Source organism: Ranitomeya imitator, chromosome 1 (genome assembly GCF_032444005.1).
Source record: "Ranitomeya imitator isolate aRanImi1 chromosome 1, aRanImi1.pri, whole genome shotgun sequence".
NCBI lineage: Eukaryota > Metazoa > Chordata > Amphibia > Anura > Dendrobatidae > Ranitomeya > Ranitomeya imitator.
In genome coordinates this window covers 620930574-620954908 of record NC_091282.1, presented here as the reverse complement: position 1 = coordinate 620954908, position 24335 = coordinate 620930574, and positions in this window count along the sequence as shown.

The following is a 24335-nucleotide window of genomic DNA, read 5'->3' as shown; positions in this document are numbered from 1 at the left end:
CTTCCAACTTAAGACTTCCACGGTTTCTCCCTTCTGCTTTTCCGCCCCGGGGAACCACATAAAGTCTGATCCAGGATTCACCCAGCGGTACACAGTCCACTCTGCGTATAGCTCACCTGGCAGGGTGGTGGGCGCAATTGGGACCTGCATCAATTACTCCATTCCTGTGGCCTGGTCCCAAGGCTCAAGGCGCTGGAGCCGGTGGGTACCGCGGGGAGGTGGCGCTGCTACGGGGCCTATCAGCAGTTCCTCTAACACCGGGGCAGGGTTGGCGTCCTTACCTGGCGCAGCAGTGTCCTCGGTGTCGGTTGGTTTTGCTGGCATCGGCGTCTGCAGCGGTGCTGGCAACTGCTCTGGAAGCTGTGTCGGTGGCGGTGCCGGTGGGTCCTCCGCAAGCGTTGTCCAGTATGCTGCCTTGGTGTTCACCTGCAGCTGCAGGAGCTGATCGATCAGCTCTTCCACTCCGAACTGCAGGAAGTCAGCGCCAACTGTGGATGCCTGATCGCGGTGCCTCTCCAGGTGCCTGGGGTTGTCCTCTGCTCCGACATCACGCTCTGGTTCCATGTGGCTGGCCATGGCGTCCTTCATGTGGCTGGCTCCTTCCTTGTCCTTTTCCCGCTCTCTTCTCCGTGGGCGGTTTCTTGTTCTTTGTCTCCGCCCACCATTGAGGATCAGGAGGCGGATCTCGGCTGCTGACGGACACGTCCTCAAGGTGCAGAGGTATTTGGACTGGGCACCCATTATTTTTCGCGCTTCTCAGTTCGTTCACGCCCACGACGACACGCCCTTCTTCTTCTTCTGCGCTTCTCGTGGCGCTGTAATGGCGGCGGTTTTGGTGGGAATTTTTGCGGTCTTTTGCAATACACAGTTCTTTCAATAAATCACAGTTCAAATACAATTCTGGCACAGTTCTTAGGTGCACATGACCCGATTTTCAGGCTTAAGTAGATCCTGTTCGTGACGCCAAAGATTTGGAGCGCCCCCAAGGGCTGTGAGGTACTCGGTACTGGGTCCTTCGGTTCTCAAGGGGGATGTCACGGTGGCTGACCCGGTCCATGGCCCTCGGGAGGTCTGTTAATAAAAGGGAAAGGTCTTTAAAGGGGAAATGTTCGTGACGCCACCTGTGGTTCTCGGTCAGGGTGACTGACACTGCTTAGGGGTCCGCTGGAGCGATGTTATGGCAGCTAGATGGTATACCTTCCCACAGGTGAAGTATGTCCCCAGGGCTTCCCAGTGTGTAGGTGGTGAATGGTGTGAGGTGCAGTGAAGAACGAGGACACATGGTTGCAGTCTCTTTACTGAAGGCTTCAGCATCCACAGTCCAGAGCACCAGACCACAGGGCAGCCAGAGTCCGGCCGGTCTGAAGGCAAATCCAGAGTCCCCTTATCCAGGTGGAAATCAGTAGCCTTCCTCTAGCGCCTGGGTGTTGTAGTGCCTTCCTGCTATGGAATTAGTTGTCCTGCCGGTCTCTGGAGCAAGGCATGGAGACGATTGCTCCCTCGGTGTTCCGGCTACCGGATCCTGCGCCCCAGAAGGAGGCAGCCTGCGTAGGGCAGAACTCCTTCTGGTTTCCTCTCCTTTTGCTATGACTTCGTTTCTCACCCTCTACAATACAATTCGCTGTTTGTGTCTCTTTGTTAGGATGCTGCCACATTGGTAGGCAGTCGCAGCTCCGTGGCCTTCTGTCTAGGCCTCTGACAGGATCCCACCCCAGTCAGAGACCAACTACCTGAGCTAAGCTCAGATAGCAGCTCACTGGGTGAAGTCCAGCAAGCTTCTGACTAACTTCCTATCCAGACCACCAGTTTTACTTAATTGTGAAGAGTGCCCTAATAAATAGGAGGATGGCTCCCCCTGGTGGACTGGAATGTGAAGTGTGTTGCATGGTTTGTGATACCTGGTAAAGTGATCTCCTTTATTGCCTTCAGACGTAACATCAGTCCCCCCTAGAGGGAAATGATATTACTGCAACGACCAGGACCCTGGGGCGCTGCACATGCGATCCAATTGCCGGGTGCCGTCAGCTGACATGTGCCCCTAACAGCCACAGGTGGAATCGCGATACCACCGGCTACTGTTAACATGTTAAGCCCTTTGAGATATGTTCCATATATATATACGGTGCATGTCGTTTCTCTCCCTTTGATGTGGGCTCTGGTTATGAGTTAGCATTCTTTCCAGCACATGACAGTGTAAGGGTATGTTTCCATGGTCAGGATTGGCTCAGGATTTGACGCAGGTGAAATCTGCATCAGAGGTGGCAGGCTGGTCTCCTGCGTTTTTGATGCGTTTTTCCACATGCGTTTTTCATGTGTTTTTTCATTACATGCGTTTTTTGTCACTTGAAATAAAGCTAATTGAAAGTTGGCTTCTGGGAAGGAAAAAATAAGTGATTTCCTATTTGCAGATAGTGTATGTGCACAGTCTGTAAACGCTGCGGGTTGGACGCTGCATACATCTGAAAAGTCCAACCTGCAGCATCCAACCTGCAACATCCAGATGTTACAGCATAGTGGATGGGATTTCAAGAAATGTGTTCAAAGACGCAGGCGGCAGACCTGCATAAACGGACATGCGGCTCGTCTTTATAGACTGCAGCATGTCTGTTTACGATGTGGAGACGCTCAGTCCCCGCAGCATAAATTTCCCATACACTATCATTACATGCGGTAAAACCACATCTAGTTATTAGTCACATGTGTAATAACTGCGGAAACACAGCTTACTACGCATGTGTACTAATTTAAATATGTTGAATCTTGTGTCACATCCGGAAGTACGTGACAGGCCGGGGTCACACTTGCGAGTGTGATGCAAGAAACTCGTGCAAGTCTCTCGCATCAACACCTGGTGCTGCCGCCGGCACTCGGACCGGCATTTGCGGCTGCATAGAAATACAGGGTCGTACTGGCCCATCGGAGAACCAGAGGATTCTCCAGTGGGCCCAGTCAATGACACTTGCTGTATGTGTGATAGTGGTGTTGTGTGTGTGTGTGTATTGGAGATATTGGGGATTGGCATTGATGTGGGTAATGGGGGTGGTGTGGGAGAAGGCAATGATGATGGTGGTGGGGGGAAGGCAATGATGGTGGTGGGGGAAGGCAATGTTAATGGTTGTTGAAGCAATGATGATGGTGGTGGGGAGGCAATGATGGAGGTGGTGGAATAGTCAATAATGGGGTGGTGGGGGAGACGGCAATGATGGTTGTGGTGGAAAAGGCAATGATCATGGTGGTGGGGGGAGGCAATGATGGAGGTGTTGGAATGGGTAATGATGGGGGTGGTGGGGGACAAAGCAATGATGGTTGTGGTTTAAAGGAAAAAAGATGGTAGTGGTGGAAAGGACAATGGTGGTGGAGGAGGATGCAATGATGGAGGTGGTGGGTGAGAAGGCAATGATGGAGGTGGTGATGAATACAATGATGGGATGGAGGGGGACAACAATGATGGTGGTGAAGGGGGCTGCATTATTCCCTATGAGGGGGCTACATTATAATTCTATGGGGAGCTGTAATATTCTCTCAGGGATTATGCCCAATGAGGGGGCTACAGTATATTCTATGGGGGGCTGCCTTTTGAGGGGGGGTTGCATTATACTCTGAGAGGGCTACATTATATTCTTTGGAGGGGCTGCATTATACTATATGAGTGGGCTACATTATGCCATATTATGTCTCCCAAAATGTATCCTCTGCGATCCCCTGCTGTAATGTCAGTATTGTCTTTGAGGGGAGAATACGGCACAGGCAGGAGAGAGACGGGGGGATAGCAAATGGGGTATACAGGTCAAAGAAGAGAGCACAGATGGGAGAAGTCAGCACATGGGGTAAGAGAGAGTGGATAGGTGGGTGAGCACACGGGGGAGAGATTCTCAGCACTGCAAAGCCTGCCCCCATCGTGACATTACCGCCTACCCGATGCGATAGCATCGGGCCTCCACCTGGTTTACTATAAAGTTCCAGGCTCCTGACCAGATGTCATATTTTCTTGAATTCTTTTTTGGGACCTGGACCACCTCCCTTAAGCAGCTGATCCCGATCATAATATTCATACCAGAAAGTGACTCATTACTGGTAAAAACGGTCACATTTTTATGGCATTCTAGCGGGGGATTGCTTCAATGACAAAATCCCGCCATTCGGGATGACTTCCTGCCAGCTCATAGTGAGACCAAAAGTGTTTCAAACCTTCTGGCCTCACAAACCTGACTTCGAAATAGGAGGTACCATAGGAATGGATCAAGGCATAGATGTCATGCACATTGTAGCCCCATTCAAAAGGAACTCAACTACCTTCTCTATAGAAGGACATGCCTCATCGCCTACGCACCGAAGGCAGGCCACATTCCTATGAGTACCCCCCTGCCCCACTATCGACAGAGACCAAACAGTCTCAGCCCCTTTCTTTCGGAAGGCTGATAGATAGTGATGGGCAAGCACTAAAATTCTTGGGTGCTCATTGCTCGACCCGAGCAATGAGCCCAAAGTAAGTCTATGGGAAAACAGAGCATTTTTGTTGCGACCCTCCCGGGGGTCTTTTTACGATCTAAAAACGTATGAAATTGATGGGAACAGTGCTCAAATGACATGGGAACATCATGAGGAATACCCCTGAAAGCATTTCTGACTCCCAGGTGAGCAATGTTGTCAGAATCTTACGCCACTTTTTACCAAAGTGGATTTTCCTGGGAAATATGTTAAGGAAAATCCTTTCCAGGGTAATGATTTGTACGTAAGATTAGGTTCAAATTTGCGGTTGAGTCCGCAATGTCCCGTCCACAACCGCATTGCAAAACGCAGGGCTGCCACTAGAAATTTCGGGGCCCCATACTGGCAAAATTTTCGGGGCCCCCTTGAGACTCCGCCCAGGCTCCACCCCAGCCCCACCTCCAGGCTCCACCCCAGCCCCGCCTCCAGGCTCCACCCCTCGAACTGTCCACAGTCCCACCGCTCTCTCTTGGAAAAACTCCACTTCTCACCTATCACACATTGACAGTTCCCATCACCAGATCACACATATAGCCGGCAGCTTTTGTTTTGGCCAAAATATTTTTTAAGCCGCCACCATAACAAGGTAGACACTTTTGGCCGGGCCCTACTCTGCTGTAACCTATTAAATATTTGTTAAAATATGCAATACAATTTAGGTATATTTTCATTTATTTTTCAATTTTTAAAAGGAAGGAAGGAACAAATACCACAACACCATGACCAGATGACATATTACCACCACAGTGATCGAATAATATCACATAAAAGGAACAAATACCACAACACCATGACCAGACCACATATTACCACCACAGGGATCGAATAATATCACATACAAGGAACAAATACCACAACACCATGTCCAGACCACATATTACCACCACATAGTGACTGAATACTACAATTCTGATCAGTAATTTAAAAAAAAGCACCATACTATCACCATAAGTGCCATTATACACAGGAGATCTGTAATTAGTAAGCAGTGTCTGTGTACAGATAATATAGTGATCACTAGTGAAATTATACACAGGAGCTCTGTATACAGTATACAGTGTATAGTGTCAGTGTATAGGTAACACACTGACTCACCAGTGACGTCTCTTGGTGAAGTCCTTCATCTTTCATCCAGCACAGACCGCCATCATTTCATCCAGCCAGGACTTCTCTCTGCAGGAAATAACACAGTTATCTCGAGCTCCGCTTGCAGAACACATTACTTAATTTTTCACAACTTCTACATTACACCACATGAAGAAGGCGACATAGTATCACTCTATACAGTAACAGGACCGCCCCCCATTTAAAACAGTATACTCAAAAAATAAAATAAATACATCACTGCAGTAATAATATCCCTAAATTAGCCCCTATGGTATTAATAATATCCCCCATCCTGGCCCTGTGTGTCTCATTCCTGGCGTCAGCCAGATGTTCTCCCATCCTGCCCTCATGAGTATCCATTCTGCCCCATATGATCTCCCCATCCTGCCCCATATGATCGCCCCATGTGATCTCTCCATCCGGTCCCATCTGTCTCCATCATATCCATCCTGCCCCATGATCCTGCACGCTCTGTCTCCAATTCTGCCCCCAGTGTCTCCAATCATGCCCCATGTCTCCATTCTGCCCCCTATGTCTCCAACCATGCCCCCATGTCTGCAATCCTGACACTTGTCTCCAATCATGCCCCCTGTGTCTCCATTCTGCCCCATCTGTCTCCAATCCTGCCCCATCTGTCTCCAGTCATGCCCCCATGTCTTTCATCCTGCCCCGTGTCTCCAATCATGCCCCGTATCTCCATTCTGCCCCGTGTCTCGCATTCTGCCCCAATGTCCAGCATACTGCCCCTGGGTCTCACAGTCTGCCCCTGTGTCCAGCATTCTGCCCCTGTCACTGTGTCCAGCATTCTGCCCCTGTCACTGTGTCCAGCATTCTGCCCCACTGTGTCCAGCATTTCTGCCCCTGTCACTGTCTCCAGCATTTTGCCCCTGTCACTGTCTCCAGCATTCTGCCCCACTGTCTCCAGCATTCTGCCCCACTGTCTCCAACATTCTGCCCCACTGTCTCCAACATTCTGCCCCACTGTGTCCAGCATTCTGCCCCACTGTGTCCAGCATTCTGCCCCACTGTGTCCAGCATTCTGCCCCACTGTGTCCAGCATTTCTGCCCCACTGTGTCCAGCATTTCTGCCCCACTGTGTCCAGCATTTCTGCCCCACTATGTCCAGCATTCTGCCCCACTGTGTCCAGAATTTCTGCCCCACTGTGTCCAGCATTTCTGCCCCTGTGTGTCCAGCATTTCTGCCCCACTGTGTCCAGCATTCTGCCCCACTGTGTCCAGCATTCTGCCCCACTGTGTCCAGCATTTCTGCCCCACTGTGTCCAGCATTCTGCCCCACTGTGTCCAGCATTCTGCCCCACTGTGTCCAGCATTCTGCCCCACTGTGTCCAGCATTTCTGCCCCACTGTGTCCAGCATTTCTGCCCCACTGTGTCCAGCATTTCTGCCCCACTGTGTCCAGCATTTCTGCCCCACTGTGTCCAGCATTCTGCCCCACTGTGTCCAGCATTTCTGCCCCACTGTGTCCAGTATTCCTGCCCCACTGTGTCCAGCATTCCTGCCCCACTGTGTCCAGCATTCCTGCCCCACTGTGTCCAGCATTTCTGCCCCACTGTGTCCAGCATTTCTGCCCCACTGTGTCCAGCATTTCTGCCCCTGTGTGTCCAGCATTCTGCCCCCCGGACCCCCCTGGATGCCGCTCTCGGAAAAAAAAAAAAACACGACTTCTTACCTGGCCATGCTCCAGCGCCGGGCGAAGATCCCCCCTGGCTCCACACAGACGCACTCGCCGGGCCCGGCGGCTGACAATGACATCAGACGCCGGCGACGCCGGCGAGTGCGCACTGTGGCCGGGGCCCTATTCAGCTGCCAGCCTCAGACTGGCTGGCGGCTGTTAACTATTGACGTGCAGGCGCGGGCCCGCACATCAATAGTGTGCCGCCCGCAGCGCCTGCAGGGGGGGCCCGGTGAGCAGATGAGACGGGGCCCGATGCGGGCCCCCTCTGCTCACCGGGCCCCATACGCCAGTCACGGCTGTCATGCCCTGATGGCGGCCCTGGCAAAACGCATGCAAGCATGATAACGCTGTGTTTTTTATTCACATCAACTTACGCATGACGGATAAAAAACGCAACGTTTGCACGCGTTTGCATGCGTTTTTGCATGCCTTCGTGTTTTTTATGCGTATGCGTTTGATAGGAAAACATTTTTCAAGGAGAATTTCCTTGAAACAAACCAAGCCAAGTGGGTGTGGCTCATAGGGTTTCTCTATATAAACCCTTGTACAGATGAAATCCTCACATTTTGCTCCTGTATTCTGTGTCAAGATGGATCTTCGCATGGAGAGTTTCTATCGGAATCTGGATTTGGATGTCAACTTGTTTCTTTCCTTTGCATTTGCTTGTGAGCAAGAACGGAAAAGAGAAAAACAGAGAAGATGGCATCGGCGCTTTTGGCAGCACCCGATTCTTGAACTCCGACAGAGCCGTGGAGCATACCACTCCTTAGGCCAGTCTCACACGTCTAGATAATTTCAGTACCGGAATTATCCGTGTCCGTGTGCCCGTGCGTTTATGTGACACATTAGTGTGGCACACGTGCAGCACACGTGTGCCGCCTGTGTGCCGACTGGGTACCACACGGAGCGTGCAGGAGACAGCGCTAGAGATAAGCGCTGTCCCCTGCATCTGGTGCTGAAGCTGCTATTCATATCTTCTCTCCAGCAGGGTTCGCTGAAGAGAAGATATGATAAATCCTTTTTTTTTTTTTGTTTCTCGTATTTAAAATAAAGATCCCTGTCCCCTACCCCCCTCCCACCCCCTGTGCGCCCGCCCGCTGTTATTAAAATACTCACCCGGCTCCCTCGCAGCGTCATCTACACGCCGCACCTTCTCCTGTATGAGCGGTCACGTGGTGCCTCCGATTACAGTCATGAATATGCGGCTCCACCTCCCATAGGGGAGGAAAAAAAAAAAAAGGATTTATCATATCTTCTCTCCAGCGAACGCTGCTGGAGAGAAGATATGAATGGCAGCTTCAGCACCACGTGGGGGGGGGGGGGGGACAGCACTTACTGTAGCGCTGTCTCCTGCATGGCACACGGACTGCACACGGACAGTCTCCGGTACGTGAGGAAACTGTCACCTCACGTACCGGAGCCACTGACGTGTGAAACCGGCCTTATACAGTGAGCTCTGTGAAAACCCAGAGAAATATTTTGAGTACACGAGGATGTGTAAAGACAGCTTTATGGAATTACTGGACCGTGTACAAGGAGCCATCAGCAGGCAGGACACCCAGCTCCGTAGAGTGATTCCTGCTGAGGAATGTCTGCTGGTGACACTAATTTACGTAATATTTAAACATTAATGCCTGTCATAATTATTATTGTTCTGCAATGTACCTAATATTTTTACCTTTTTTTGCTTTGCTAAGATACTGTCCTAAATATTATTGTTATAAAAGCCATGTTCTTTCTCTTTTTTTTTTCTTTCTTTCTCTGTTTTGCAAAACCCCTGTCATAAAAATTATTGTTCTGATTTATTTTTTTCGTTCTCTTTTTGGCAGATTCCTGGCTAGCGGAGAGAGCCTATCATCGCTCCATTTCCAGTTCCGGATAGGAATTTCCACACTCTCTGGGATTATCGCAGACACCTGCTGGGCTTTGTGGGATGTTCTCCATGCGGAATGTATCTCCCTACCCACCACGGAAATCTGGCAGCAAAGACCAATTTTTTGAAGTTTGTAATTTCCCCAGTTGTTTGGGAGCAGTGGATGGAAACCATATCAGGATTACCAAACCAGCTGGAACTGGATCCGAGTACTTTAATTATTAAAGGGACACTGTGACCTGAATTTGGAGGGAACAATCTTCAGCCATGGAGGCGGGGTTTGGGGGTTTTTGATTCACCCTTTCCTTACCCGCTGGCTGCATGCTGGCTGCAATATTGGATTGAAGTTCATTCTCTGTCCGCCGTAGTATATGCCTGCACAAGATGCAATCTTGCCTTGCGCAGGCGTGTACTATGGAGGACAGAGAATGAACTTCAATCCAATATTGCAGCCAGCATGCAGCCAGCGGGTAAGGAAAGGGTGAATCAAAAAACCCAAAACCCCGCCTCCATGGCTGAAGATTGTTCCCTTCAAATTCAGGTGACAGTGTCCCTTTAAAAATATTTTTCCACAATGCTCATGGCGATTGCAGCTGTGGACTGTAGGTTTGTCACCATGGACATTGGATCTTTTGGCCATGGAAAAAAACAACAAAAAAATGAATATAGAACCCTATTGTAAACTCAGAGACCAGAAAAACCAGGATGCATAAAATATAACTTTTAATGATAATATTAAAGTAGAACTCTATTCTGTGCCTGTAAGATCCTAGGAAGTAACTATACTTTGTCCTGCCTGTCAGCGGGGGTTGGCACCCTAAATGACACTTGGCGCCCCCGCTCCTCAACGGCTCGCCCTCAGAATCCCTAGGGATCCCTACAATGCAGGAATACTGATGCGACCTAACTCATATCTAACGGACAAACACTACCTAGCAGTGGAGGTTGGCACCCTACTATGAAACGGTTGGCGCCCCCACTCAACGTCGACTTACCCTAGGATCCCTAAAAAATCCCTACAATGGAGATGAAAGGATAGAATAATGTCCCAACACACCCTGACACCCACAAAAAAAATCAGGAAAATATTAAACAAAAACCTAAAAAATAAACAAAACAAAATAATATGTAGATGCTGTCACAAAAGTATCAGTGTATCACATATTGGGCCTCTAAAGACAGAATCAGATATGCCCAACTAATAAAGGGTACATCAGGATGTAATAAGTGTCACATCATCCAAATAGGACCAACAAGGTATCCATAAAGAGGAAAAATTGGGCACATTACAATCTCGAGATCCAAAACAAAAGAACATATAGTATCCTATATTCTTTAGTAGATATTTATGATACCAAGACACAATTGTCTCTTATTTTTTAGGTTTTTGTTTAATATTTTCCCAAATGAATAGAGTTCTAGTTTAATATTATCATTAAGGCCATGTTCACACCATCCTTTTTTTCATGCGGAATCGCCGCGATTTTCCCGCTGCGGGTCCGCAGCTGTTTTCCATGCAGGGTACATTACAATGTACCCTATGGAAAACAGGAACTGCTGTGCCCACATTGCGGAAAATCGCGAAAAAAGCCGCACTGAATTGCCGCGGTAAAAAAGAAGTACCATGTCACTTCTTTTTGCGGAACTGCAGCGGTTCTGCACCCATAGACCTCTATTGTGAGGTCAAACCCGCAGTAAAACCCGCAGATGAAAAATATATCTGCGGGTTTTACTGCGGTTTGTGGTGCAGAACCGCTGCAGTGTGGCTGCCCCCCGTGCCCCAATCCCACCCCCCCATGCTGCGATGCCACCCCCCCGTGCTCCGACACCCCCCCGTGCCCTCATCTCCCCCCCTTATACTTACCCGGCCTCCCGGTGTCCGTCCGGCCATCTTCTCCCTGGGCACCGCCATCTTGCAAAATGGGGGGGGCGTCGGAGCACGGGGGGGCAGATTCGTTCCAAAGTGCATTTTGATCACTGAGATATAACCTATCTCAGTGATCAAAATAAAAAAAATAGTAAATGACCGCCCCCCTTTGTCACCCCCATAGGTAGGGACAATAAAAAAATTAAGAATTTTTTTTTTCCACTAAGGTTAGAATAGGGGTAGGGTTAGGGGTAGGGTTAGGGTATTTTCAGCCATTTTAACCCTAAAAAACTTCCTAGAAAACACACAGACTCTGCATAGAAAACTGCATCAAAAAACGCATCAAAAAACGCATCAAAAAAGCACCAAAAAAAGGGCCTGCGTTTTCTGCCAAGAGCTGCGGTTTTTAGTCCTGAAAAAAAAGGAGGGAAATCAGGAACGTGTGAACATACCCTGAAAGTTATATTTTATGAATCCTGTTTTTTTCTGGTCTGTGATCTTTTGGCCATGGTAATGACTCCCAGACATTTAAAAACTCAGACATGGGCCAACAGTTGTATGGGAATCATTTTAATTTCCCCGTGCCACAACCTCTTCCCAACACTCAAGGCCCGCCATTTGTTGTGGTTGGGGATGAGGCCTTTCAGATGTGTGGAAACGTCCAGAAACCATACTCCAGTCGGGACTTGAACCACAAAAAGGATTTTTAATTACAGACTGACCAGGGCACGAAGAACTGTTGATTGTGCCTTTGGTATCCTTGTCTCAAAATGGGGCATTTTAGGGACAGCCATTAATCTGAAAATTAAGACAGTCGATGAGGTGGTCAAGGCGTGTGTGGTTCTGAACAACTATATAATGGCTAAACAGGGACCCAAAATTGAACTTGATGAACCTGTTTGTTACCTATTGCTAGATAACCATCATAACCCTCTCAGGACAACAGTTGAGGTTGCCAAAATGAGGGATACATTTGCATCCTACTTTGTTTCTGAGAGTGGACGTCTGTCCTGGCAAGATGACATGGTTTAGTGTTCTTGTAATCTTGTGTATTATGTACCTTTAATTTATTAAAATGTACTTTAATGTTTGCTGACAATAAAACATCTCTAGCTAAACACCTGTTCCAAGTGCCCGCTATATTAGAACAATTTTTTTTTTAAGTTTAATAAGGTGATCACTGGTTCACAACAACAGTTTTTATAAAATCCACTCGCTGTATCATGGAGATTTCATGAGACAGGGATTGTATTATAACCAAATTGGGTTATGTAACCCATGCTTTACACTACACCTCTTCTCTCTGAGGTCAGTGGTATGGTAGGTGACATTGGATTAGCTCCATGGTCTCTTCAGTCTGCATTTCTATATTTCTATATATTAATGCAAACTGAAGAGATGATGGAGCTAATCCACCTCATATCTTTACTCACCTGCCTGTGTGTCAGAAGTAGTGCACTCAGGATGCATACACACTGCATCCTGAGTGCACTAGCGCTGACACCTGGGCAGGTGAGCATTGTTGACCCCAGACCTTTTTTGCTGTATTAATATATATTTTTGGAGGATTTTCAGTCCTCTTTGTCTTTTTGCCACCTCATAGCTCCTCTACACACACAAGAAGCAAAGCTGCTGTGTAAAGCAAATAAAAAAGAGGAGCAGTAGATTGTGTGTCATGGAGCTATGAGGTGGCCAAACCAAAGTGTGTGGACATGGCGACATGTGTGTTGATGGCGCACGGTGTGTGACGAAAGAGACAAAGATCAAGTAGTGATTGGGGAAAACAACACAAATTTATTTATTAAAAAAAAAATTAACTTTTACGAACCAATGAGGGACCTGGGGGAGTGTGGAGCTGGGAGGATTGGCTACGGGTGGACGATGAAGGGGTTCCAGAGGAAGGGGTAACTAAACTTGTGGGGTCTGGGAGGTCAAGGATGGAAGTAGGTGTGGAAGCATGGGATGGGAGAGACACATTGCAAGGGAGAGAAAAACTGGACAACACAGACACATTGGGAGGTGAGGGTGGAGATAGTACAATGCTTCTGCTGCCTTTAGTCCTTTTTGCTTTCTGTCCAGTTTTATGCGACATCCTCCTTTTTTGTGTCTTCTTAGGAGGGTGGGAGTGGTGGTGTCAGCAGGGCGTGTATGAACTGGGCCCGGCCTGGTGGTGGCGGTGGACAGCTGTGCAGATTCTCTTGGTGGCCTAGTGGTGGCAGCAGTGGACAGCAGTGCAGGTTCTTCAGGCGGCCTACTGGTCATGGCCATGGGCAGCCGTGCAGGATCTTCTGGCGGCCTACTGATGGTGGCGGTGGCCAGTCGTGCAGGAGCAGGACTTGGCATGGTGGTGGTGAAGTGGATTACAGCAGCACCCGGCATGGTGGTGGCGATGTAGTGGTGTGCGGCAGTACTGGGCATGCTGGTGGCTGTACAGTAGTATGCAGCAGAACTCAGTATTGATGTTAAGTGTGTAATTGGTGGCACAGGTGGAAATACCACCTGTGCCTGGTGGAAGTACCGAGTCTGCTGCATAGCCTGAATGCAAGCAGCGTTGAAGGCCTGCATCACATTGAGCTGGAGTTCAGGCGTAAGGTGTTCCGAGATGCCCTGCACTATCTTGTTAAAGAAATGGTGTGCTAGTCTCTGGAGGTCGGCTTCCAGATGGTTAAGGCATTGGTTGACATCCTGCAAGAGTGTGTTAATATGGGTCAGACCACTTTCCAGTCTGTCTCCCAGCGCCTTTAAGCCATTCTGGAAGACTGAGCTCAAGTGAATAAACTCGGGCATGAGAGACCTGTCCGAGGCCTTCTGCAGCTGGCGGGAAGAGCCCCAAAAAAAGAGACAAAGGACTGGGACAGGGGAACACCTGAAGGACCAGCTGCCTGTTCTCCAGCCTGAGGCGCCAGCCCACTTTCTGCTTCGCTGGTGGATGGCTGGGAGTGGGCCATGGCAGTTTGAGGAGGGATCACTCCAGAGGACGATCCAGGTTCGGGGGTGCTGCTACAGGTTCTGTGAAAATTAAAGTAAAACATTACTACCAAAAAATAACAATTGTAAAAGCGCCAACTCCTTTGGAATAGAAAAATTAAGATTAATGAATACAACATAGTGGAATACAACACAAAAATACTTATGCTCTCTGAGCAAGGACAGGCCTCAGGAAAGCCAGCAGCCGGCACTTGTATTTCCCTATACTTGCTGCAGCACCACTGCGAACTTGGATCTCCTGTCTCAGGTCCTTGTTGAAGCGATCCTTCATCGAACGCCAATGGGTTTTGTGTTTGATCACTGTGAATAGGGGAAAAAAATGTTAAACAATGCACTTTAGGCCAGGATCATACAACCGTGTGTGATGCGAGAAACTCGCAGGACCTTCAGGTTCACTGCCGCATCAGACCACACTGCAATACTTACGAAAAACCTTTCTGACTTCTGACATGGCATTGTCCCAGTCATCCATCAGCGCTTGGGCCACCTCATTCCACAGCCGCCGAATCACCACAGCGTCCGAGTGCTGCTGCTCCCAGGTCTCCCACAACGGAACTCGCTCCTGCACCAAGGTGATGAGGACCTACAAATGAAAAAAAGACATTAATGGAAAGATAAAACACTTAAAACAAAAACAGTCAAAAAGGAAAAAAAAAGTTGAGTCCTATAAACAGTCAAGAATAAATAAAAACAGGCAAGAGTACCAACAACAGTCAAGAATAAATAAAAATAGTCAAGAATGCTTACACGTCGTCTTGCCACTGGAGCTTGGGCCTGAGTTTGCTCCTCCTGCTCATCTGCGTTGGAAAGGTTCTGTAAAAATAAAAATAAATATTTTGCCACATGTATAATAGTGACAGTGAATACTTACCAATCATCAGCAAATGTACTCACTTCAGTTTCCTGTCCACTCTGTGAGCTCTGATCATCAATAGAGGACATGATGAGGAATGCTGAAAGAGAGATAGAAATTATTAAAGACTGCAGGGAGAAAAACAGACAGGCAGACATATAGGTTGTATACTTACATTTTGATAGAGTCTTCCAAACTTGATGCTGCAATGCTTGTATCTCTTCCAGAGTCTTGAGAGTACTGGACTTCCACTGCCCACACCTTCTTTTACAAGGATTGTTTGGGGGTGGCTTAAAACAAGTTCCTAGACATGTTTAGTCATAAGAATGCATGCGTACGCAAACGAACGCAAGTCCTTGCATACACATGCGTTCCCATAGACTGTAATGCGTTTCTTTGACGCACTCCTTCCGCAAGCGTCCGCATGCGTATGGCGGTGGAAATTTTAACATGGTGCATCAGCCGCACCCAGCCTCACACCGCAAAAATATGCATGCGTAAGCAAACGTAGGCTAACGCATGCAAACGCATGCACCTGCGTCTACAATGTAAAAGATAGGAAATCAAGACTCATGCATATGTATGCGTTCATAACTCTGCGGACACAACCGAAAATGTGAATCCTGCCTTAGGCAAAATAAAATGTTCCTCAATCACTTGGGCTATGTTCACACGTATCCTTTTTGATGCGTTTTTCAGCTTTAGCATTGCTTTCAACCAAGACAAATGCATTCACTGGGAAATGTCATTGTAACATTTAACAACCTTATTTGGCCATGTGGTGTGTGACACATCATCAAACACATCCTGTTTCATTTACTATATGAAGGAGGGACTCTGAAAGTCTAATTTTATAGGGCCAGCAGTCGGCCCTCACTATTCTTAGAGAGCCATCAGCCGGCTATGCTTTGTTGTTCCCATTATTAAACAGTGGGTCCCTTATACTGTTACTGCATATGCAGTCAGTGGTAGGGCTGACCAAAATTTGGAGGAACCCCAACAACCGATTGAACAGAAGTAATGGATGAGCACTTGCAACCAATCTTCCCAGTATTCATTTGGTACTCACATACTGTTTGCTTATGCATTGAATGCAAGGCCTGCCCTGCCCCAAAGTTACACGCACCACAATATGCCTTTGAACCAACGTACTGGATGGCCACAGGAAAACCAAGTTCCTACTATTCACTTGGTAGTCCCATACTGTTTGCCTATGCATTGAATGCATGGCCTGCCCTGCACCAAAGTTACAGGCACCACAATAAGCCTTTGAACCCACGCACTGGATGACCACATGAAACCAAAGTTCTCATTATTCACTTGATCCTCCCACTTGATTTGCCTATGCATTGAATGCAAGGCCTGCCCTGCACCAAAGTTGCACGCACCACATTAAGCCTTTGAACCCATGTACTGGATGGCCACATGAAACCAAAGTTCCCATTGTTAATTTGGTACTCCCATACTGTTTGCTTATGCATTGAATGCAAGGCCTGCCCTGTTCCAAAGTTGCACGCACCACATTAAGCCTTTGAACCCATGTACTGGATGACCACAGGAAACCAAAGTTCCCATTATTAATTTGGTACTCCCATACTGTTTGCTTATGCATTGAATGCAAGGCCTGCCCTGCTCCAAAGTTACATGTACCCCAATAAGCCTTTGAACCCAATTACTGGATGGCCACAGGAAATCCAAGTTTCTATTATTCATTTGGTACTCCCATACTGTTTGCTTATGCATTGAATGTAAGGCCTGCCCTGCGCCAAAGTTACACGCACCACAATAAGCCTTTGAATCCACGTACTGGATGGCCACAGGAAAACTAATTTCCCATTATTAGTCATTTGGTACTCCCATAAAGTTTGCCCATGAAGTGAATGCAAGTCCTAGCCCAAATTTGCACAGACCCCAATCCCCCTTGGAATAAATGTGGACTATGGCCTCCGAAAAATGTTTTCTCAGTTTAAAGGGGCGTGTCTCCTATACTTGTAATGTCCATGGAGCAAGTGTATGGGCTGACAAACATATCCCCCTGGGGGGTACACCACAACATACTGTGTAAACATTTTTTTTACGGACATCATAAACACCCTTTAACACAATAACGTGGCTGTTGCAGTCACCATGGTGCTCCAGTGGTGGTGTCTGAAGAGGCGTGAAGAATAGCCTCCTAAAAATTATTTTCCCAATTTTAAGGAGCGGGTCTCCTATACTTTTAATGCCCATACACTAAGTGTATGGGTTGACAAACATTTCCCCCTGGGGGGTACACATCAACATATTGTGTAAACATTTTGTTACGGGCATTAAAAACACCCTGTAACACAATAACGTGGCTGTTGCATCATGGACCACGGTCACCATGGTGATCTAGTGGTGGTGTCTGAAGAGACATGGAGGATAGCCTCCTAAAAATTATTTTCCCAATTTTAAGGAGCGGGTCTCCTATACTTGTAATGCCATACACTAAGTGTATGGGCTGAGAAACATTTCCCCCTGGGGGGTACACATCAACATAATGAGGCTGATGAGGAGAAGGAGGAGGATAACAGCAAATAGGCAAAATCAGGAGGCGTATACGCATGTGTGGATGTGAAGAGGTGCATGGGAATAGAGTTCACACAAAAGACACTGGATTTGAGTTTATGCTTTGCTGCTGTCATTCTGTGGTGCAGAGAAGTCTGGTCCAATCCAGCCCTTGTTCATTTTTATAAGAGTCAGCCTGTCAGCATTTTCAGTTGACAGGTGGATGTGCTTATCAGTTACAATTCCATCAGCGGCACTAAAAACCCGCTCTGACAAAACGCTAGTGGCAGGGCAGGCCAGGCCAGGACCTCGAAGGCGTAGAGAGCCAGTTCATGCCATGTGTCCAGCTTGGATACCCAATAACTAAAAGGCACAGAGAAATCACGGAGAATGTTAGTATAGTCAGCAAGGTACTCCCTCAGCATCTTCTAAAACTTTACACTCCTTGTGCTAGTACCCCCCTGCCTCAGGGTCAGTGCGATGGGAGGGTCTGAGAAAACTGTCCCAGAACTTTGCCAGTGTTTCCTTGTCTCTGCTGGATTGGAGTTGTGTCTTTCTCGCCTGTACTTCTTGGTTGTCCAACGAACTGTGACCTCTGCCACCAGCGTTTTCAGATGTGAATTTTTTAAATAATTCTGCTACATTGGCTTTCTGGTTCTGCACCATTTTAGTAGACCTGTCTGCCTCTGGAAGAAGAGATTGAAAGTTCTCCTTGTAGCATGGGTCTAGGCGTGTCACCAACCAGTAATGACTGTCACCAAAAATTTGGAGAATACGAGGGTCACGGAAAAGGCAGTGTAACATAAAGTCAGCCATGCGTGCCAGACTGCTAACAGGCAAGACTTCCGTGTCCTCACCAAGAGGACAACTGACTATGCTCTTTTCTTCCTCCTCCTTCCTGTCCTCAGGCCATTCACTCTGAACAGACGGTATGACAGTTGTGCTTGTAATACCATCTATAGTGCATGAAAGCAGCTCCTGTTCTACTCCTCCTCTTCCTCATTGTCAACCAATCCACGCTGAGATGACATGAGGCTGGACTGTGTGTAATCGCCCTGTATGGTTCCTTGTTCCATCTCATCGTGCTCCGCCTGCAATGTATCCTCTTTCATTGTGAGCAGAGAGCTTTTCAGAATGCAGAGAAGCGGGATGGTGATGCTAATTATGGCGTCATCGTCGCTCACTATCTTGGTGGAGTCCTCAAAGTTTTGGAAGATGGTACATATGTCTGACATCCATGTCCACTCCTGAGGTCTTATGTGTGGAGTCTGAACTGAATAATGACGGCCTTGTTGATTCTGGTAGTCAACAACTGCCCTCTTCTGCTCACAAATCCTTTCTAACATATGCAGTGTAGAGTTCCAATACGTGGGGACATCACACACCAGTCGGTGAGTCGGAAGCTGCAAACACTGCTGAAGCACGGCAACAGCGGCGGAAGCTGTAGCTGATTTTCTAAAATGGGCACACATGTGTCGTACTTTCACAAGCAGATCTGGCAGCTTTGGGTAGCTTTTGAGAGAGCGTTGAACAATGAGGTTAAGCACATGGGCCAGGCATGGTATGTGTGTGATTTCGCCTCGCCTTAGAGTCGCCACCAGGTTTGGGCTATTGTCACACATGACCATGCCTGGCTGTAGGTTCATCAGTGTCAGCCACACATACATCTGCCTGCTCTTTCAGAGCTATCCACAACTCTTCAGCATTGTGCGGTTTGTCACCTAAGCATATTAGCTTCAGCACAGCCTGTTGCCACTTGGCTCAGGCATTGCTGCAGTGTTTCCAGCTAGTGACTGATGCAGTCATTTCAGAGATGAAGGCAGAAGAGGAAGAGGAGAAGGAGGTGCAGGAGCTGTAGACTGTGGGGACAACACTGATTGACTTAGGGCCCACAATCCTCGGCATCGGGAGGATGTGTTGCATCCCAAGGTCCGACTGAGTTCCGACTTCCACTATGTTAACCGAGTGTGCTGTCAGCGAGATGTACCGACCCTGCCCACAAGCACTTATCGACGTGTCCGTGGTTAGGTGGACTTTTCCAGTAACAGCATTGTTGAGGGCACGGCTAATGTTGTGTTACACGAGCTTGTCGCACAGCGGGAGAAATAGTGGTGGCAGGGGACCAGGTACCTTGGGATGGCCGCCGCCATCAGGTTGCAGAAAGCTTCCGTCTCTATGAGCCTAAAAGCAACATTTCGAGCGCAAGCAGGTGAGAAATGTGTGAATTTAGTATTGTTGCCTGTGGGGCGTTGGTTGCATTCCAAGGACTGGGGTATGTTCATCTCAGCGCTGCGTTGGGACAAAGACGTGGACGTGTTTGATGATGGTGCTAGATGAGTGTGTGCAATGACAGGTGCAGGGCAGAAGGCATCTTTGCAGGCACCATGGAAAGAGGATTGGCTTCCACGCACAACAGCGGAAGAAGTAGTGCTGTCACCCACAGACAGTGTTCCCGGACCTTGGGGTTCGGCCCACAAAGTCGGGTGCTTTGCTGCCATGTGCCTGATCATGCTGGTGGTGGTCAGGCTGGTAATTTTGCTACCCCTGCTGATGCGGGCATGGCAGGTGGTGCAAATGGCCTGTTTGGGGTTATCGGCAGAGTCTTTAAAAAACAAGAATTACAAATCATAAATATACCCCATAAAAATTGATTCTATTAATTCTCATTTAAAACAACCATCCAGTGGTTTCACATCAAAAAAACAAAACACAGTGAAGAAAAAAAACAAAACAAACAAACAAACCTAATGGGGGTTTCTAGGAATCCCTAGTCTGGTGCCTATGCTTGCACCTTCCTAACTGCGGAGGTTGGCACCGTATGGGAAACGTATTGGCGCCCCCGCTCAGCGATGACTGCCCCTGTAGGCCCTAGATATCCTTTAGTCATCCAGGTGTTCCCTTCCATGATATATTTAAAGGGCACCTCTATACCAAGACAATTGTCACTCCTATCGTTAGGGAAACCCTAGCCCCCAATCAGAGTGTAATATAAAAACAAATGGAGAACACAAATGGCGTTTGGTGGTAATCCTGGATGCTTATGTTGTAAATTTTGATCATAGAATTGGGAATAGAAAATTAGAGGAAGAAATACCCTTTTATTTAGATATATGTGTAATTATCCACTTACATTTAAGAGTACCAAGTAACCACAATGATAAACAATATCAGATCGTGCCCAGATATGTCTTAAAGCAGGAATGATGCCTGCCCTTACTAATTATGGCATAAAGGAATCATGGTACTCATCTGTACGCCACCCGCCAGCTCCGCCTCAACGTGCTTCGCCACTCTGGCTCATCAGGAGGCCCGATAGAAGAAATGTGTCTCGATACGGATGTGATACCTTACCGATACTCCACTCACCTCCTTTTAAATATCCCCGCATTTCGTCCCCCTTTCCAGCATCACGGGCCGGAAATCCACATTTTGTGATGCCTTGTTAGTAAGACCACACTGCGCATGTCCCGTATGGAGCGCACAGTCATCTTTGGCGCTCCAAACAGAGCTGTACTACATTGGCGGTAACAATTCAGCAATGCATTGTGGATAGAACCACACTGCGCATGTACCTCATGGAATGCACGGCCATCTTTTGCGCTCCATAGCAGACCGCACATAGATCAGTGGTAACCATGGCTACAATGAGCACATATCCTATGGAACACATCCTTTGCGCTCCAAGCCATATGTAGATAAAGGGACACTATAAAGGTGCATATTCCAAACCATCTCTGATCAGACATCATTTATCCATATAATAAGTAATGATCCTAATTTAAATCCATCAAGGCCGCACAGCTTCTATGTGCTGCGTATTATCTCCAGGGAGAATACATGAATAAATCTCACTTTTAAGCAAACATAGTTTATTTTGAAGCCGGGGTAGACAAAAAAACAGATCTTTCAAAAGGAGGGTTCTAATCACAAAATTATTACAGTAACCCAGGGCACCAGATCACAGTAATCTTTAAATCCCCAACTTAGGGGGAGTACCAAAATCAAGCAAATTTCCTAATTTCATCAATATGGTCATATACATAAAAAAGGGGGGGGGGGGGATTAAAGGAGAGCACAAAACAGACCTACAGGAAGCAGGCAAAGGGCATTTGTTCATTTATACCTTTGGGCACGAGTGCATCCATCCTAAATGTCCATTCACACTCCCTTTTTAGGATGGCCTAATCAGCATTTCCACCTCTAGAGTTCATTTTCACTACCTCAATTATCATGAATTTAATATTATCCAACTCACCCCAGTGATGTGCCCTCATATGTTTGGCCAGGGTGGTATCCCTATTGTTCCTTATGTCACCCATATGTTCGCCAACCCTTCTACGGAACTCTATTTTAGTTTTTCCTACATAGTCCTTTGGAAATGGGCAAGTGGCCATGTACACAACCCCAGTGGTTTTACAGTTAGAGAAGTCTCTCTGATAGAACACCTTTCCCATAGAGGAGCTCCTGAATGATTTATTGGGTTTCATCCACCTACACATGTGGCAGTTTCCACATTTGTAGAAACCGAATGGTTTCCTGTCTAGCCAAGTCCCTTCTCCCACTGTTTGTAGTGGCTATGTACTAGCATATCTTTAATTGATTTCAAATCCCGCCAAGGACAACATCTGCAAAGAGTTTGTATGTTCTCCCCGTGTTTGCGTGGGTTTCCTACGGGTTCTCCGGTTTCCTCCCACATTCCAAAGACATACTGATAGGGATTCTAGATTGTGAGCCCCATCGGGGACAGCGATGATAATGTGTGCAAACTGTAAAGCGCTGCAGAATATGTTAGCGCTATATAAAAATAAATATTATTATTATTATTAGTTCCCTTTTCTGAAGGTACAGTAATATTGGGGCGCTCTCCTATGATTTCTTTTAGGTCCGGGTCCATTTTGAGAATGTCCCAGTGTCTACTGATAATATCTCTCACATTATGATGTTGATTATCAAAAGTACCTATAATCTTGGTGATTTCTTTTGATCTATCTTGTTTCTGCAGCAGATGTCTACCCTCTTTTTTGGCAAATTTATATGCTGTGTCCAGAACATGTCCGGGATATCCCTTTTCCCTAAATCTGTTATACATATCACCCGCTTGACTTTGGACTTGGAACATTTTAATGTTGGAGCAATTTCTCCTTAGTCTTAGGAATTGACCCTTCGGATTCCCTTTTTAAGGGGGAAGGGATGGTGACTATCCCAGTTCAAAAGTTTATTTGTACTTGTTGGTGTGTGATACATACAAGTTGATAAACTGCCATCAAGTTCTTTTTTAATTTTCATCCTCATGAATCTCCAATGTAAACTCCAGACCTATCTCATTGACATACAAAGTCCCAATAAATTGTTCGAACTGACCCTTAGTACCTTTCCAGGCCACAAATATGTCATCTATAAATCTGTACCAAATGGCTACAAATTCATGCCACCATTTGGTATCTTCACCGAAGACTATTGTCTCCTCCCACCAGCTCAGGAACAAATTTTCATATGATGGGGCACATGGACTCCCCATCGCAGTGCCCCTGAACTGGTGGTAGTGCTTGCCATTGAAGATGAAAACATTGTGGGAAAGGGTGAATTCAAGGAGAGATGAAACAAATTAATTGGGCTTACAGGCTACCGACTTTTGTTTCAAAAAGTGATTTACACCCTTAATGCCTTTATTGTGTGGTATGTTACTATAGAGGGCTTCCACGTCTATTGATGCCTACCATGCTTTTCTTTCAACGTGGAGACCCAAAAGCTTTTGTAAAAAATCTGCTGTATGTCTCAAATAGGAGGGGATAAATGTCACAAAAGGGCGAAGTTTTTCATCTATATAAATGCCGCAATTTTGAGTCAATTAATCTATTCCCAATACGATTGGTCGTCCCTTCAGTGGATCTAAATCCTTATGTATCTTTGGCAGTGTATAAAATTTCACTATAAGGGGAAAGGATGGTAATTAAAAGTCATATTCACTTTTTGAAATCAGCTCACTTACCAAGGTCCCATCAAGAAGTTGTTTCAGATTATGTCTATAAAGGCCCATTGGGTCAGATTTAAATATTACATAGATGCTCCTATCTTGAAGGATAGTAACGCACATCTTACAGTGCTCAGAGTGATATCCTTCCAAATCCTCCTGGAGACCTTGCCTATAACATTCTTCTCGATTATGGTTTTTGTAGAATTTCTTTCATTTCAATTTTCTACAGAATGGATTTAAATCCTTAACCCACTTAAAACAATTAAATTTATTTGTTGGCACAAACTTTAAAGGGAACATGTCACCAGTTTTTTTGCCTATCAACTAAAAATATCATCTAATAGATTGTGAGCTATACATTCCCCAACTACTTGTGAAACCCCCCCCGACTCCCCATGAATCCCCCATAAGAACCTTTTATATTGCTCCCGCGCTGTATGGAAATATCCTCGGTCTGGTCCCATGGGCATTGGTTCTGGCCCATCTCTCCACCCCAAATCGGCGTGCTGTACACATTCCGTTCTGTGAATAGCGTTGTTCGTGTACAGGTCCCGCGAAGGAGAAGTCCCGGGGAGTAGAGAAGGAGGTCTTGTGAGGATCGGAGGTTGCGTGTAGGAAAGTACCGGGAGACGAGGTCACAGATGTATGGAAGAGACAGGTTGTGGATGGCTTTGTACGTCATGGTTAGGGATTTGTACTGGAGCCTCTGGGCAATGGGGAGCCAGTGAAGGCATTGACAGAGGGGAGAAGCTGGGGAATAGCGGGGGGACAGGTGGTTTAGTCGGGCAGCAGAGTTTAGAATAGATTGGAGGGGTTCGAGAGTGTTCGAGGGGAGGCCACAGACAGGAGGTTGCAGTAGTCAAGGCGAGAGATGATGAGGGCATGGACTAGGGTTTTTGCAGATTCTTGGTTGAGGAATGAACGGATTTGTGAAATATTTTTGAGTTGAAGTCAGCAGGAA